This window comes from Benincasa hispida, chromosome 5, assembly GCF_009727055.1.
Source record: "Benincasa hispida cultivar B227 chromosome 5, ASM972705v1, whole genome shotgun sequence".
In the NCBI taxonomy this organism is placed as follows: Eukaryota; Viridiplantae; Streptophyta; class Magnoliopsida; order Cucurbitales; family Cucurbitaceae; genus Benincasa; species Benincasa hispida.
The window spans coordinates 9,811,624-9,813,301 of NC_052353.1; the positions used below are offsets into that span (position 1 = coordinate 9,811,624).

General features: G+C 43.6%; 1 non-coding gene across 1 annotated transcript; it reads right to left on the minus strand.

Annotated features, from left to right (window-relative positions):
* Window positions 1–615: 615 nt before the first annotated feature.
* On the minus strand, window positions 616–719 carry LOC120078843. The gene has a single exon (XR_005482124.1). It is a non-coding gene; the product is annotated as a small nucleolar RNA R71 (small nucleolar RNA).
* Window positions 720–1,678: the final 959 nt, after the last annotated feature.

A 1,678-nucleotide genomic window follows, 5' to 3' on the forward strand; every position in this document is an offset into this window, starting at 1 on the left:
AGGGAGTATTATGAGTTAAGTCTAAGCTTGTAAACGTTTATGAGCAGGGAGAGCACTCCTGAACTCAGATACGACCCCGAGATTGATAGGATCTTCCAGCGTAGGAACCGATCTAACCGTCGTCGAAGGTTGAGGCAACAATTTCTCAGACAACAGAATAGGCAACGAGCAATGGCAGAAGAACAGGAAAATCAACAACTAGCTCATGCTGCACAGAATCCGATCCTGATGGTGAATAGCAGCACGCGTCCCATGAAGGAGTATGCGTCCCCTATACTATATGATTTCTCTCTAGGAATCATATACCCAACGCCAGATGGAGCCAGGTTCGAGATGAAATCTGTTATGCTCTAAATGCTCCAGTCTGCTGGACAATTTGGGGGTGGTCGTGGTGAAGATCCTCACGCCCACATGAAGTGTTTCCTGAAAACTTGTAATTCATTTGTAATTCCTGAAACCACCCTAAAAGCGATCAGGCTGTCCTTGTTTCCCTATTCTTTGCATGATGACGCAAAAAAATGGGTGAGCTTACTGGAGCCTGGTGAAATCACCATCTGGGAGAAGTTGGTGGAAAAATTTATGCAAAAATACTTCCCACCTACCACTAACGCGAAGAGGCGTCGAGAGATTATGAACTTTGAACAAGAAGATGCTGAGACCTTAAGAGCCACATGGGAGCATTTTAAGGGCTTGGTCAAGAATTGCCCGAACCATGGACTACCTCTAACTATCCAAATGGAGATGTTTTATGGAGGACTGAATAGAGCATCGCAGATGGCAACAGACGCATTAGCAGCTGGTGGACTTATGGACAAATCTTACACTGAGGCTAAAGAAATACTAGACCGCATTGCTAAACAAATATGGAATGGGTGGATGATACGAATGATGGAAGAGCTGACAGGAAGAAGAGATTTCAAAATGTTAATTCTATTGATGCCAATGCAATAGCCACAATTTCTGCTCAAGTGGCTACGATGACCAGCCTTCTGCAGAACATAACACTGGGAAACATATCAAATCAGCAGAAGGTGAATCAGATAAAGGCATTTAGGCAGCCCATGGTTAGTTGTGTGGGCTGTGGAGATCCTCACTCCTATGCTGAATGTCCGAAAAACCCTCAGTTAGTATGCTTCATAAAAAACAACTCATTCTCTAATACATATAACCCTGGATGGAGAAACCATTCAAATTTTTCTTGGACATGAGGAAATCATCAGGAGCACCACCCAGGGGTGAACCATCAGCAAAGGAATGGACCGCTGCCTACATTTCAACAAACGCATCAGCAACATCAATAACCCTTTAATAAAGGAGGACAGGTGTCAAGCTCAGGATCTACGCTTGAGAATCTATTGAAGGAGTACATAGCCCAGAATCACGCGTTGCTGAAAAGCCAGGCGTCATCTATCAGAAGCCTGAAAATCCAGGTAGGCAGATAACGAGTGAGTTGAAAAACAGGTAGCCTGGGGTTCTACCTAGCAATACTAAAACACCTGGGAACAATAATGGAAAGAAGTAATGTCACGCTGTGACGTTGCGAAGTGAAAGAGCTCTTGAAGAAAGAAGAATGAATTCAAGAAATAGTAGTCTTTTGAAAGAACACATCACACGTTCAATGGATTAGGAAGAAAGAACGTCTGAGACTACAAGCCATTTAGAACCCAGTATGTCTAAC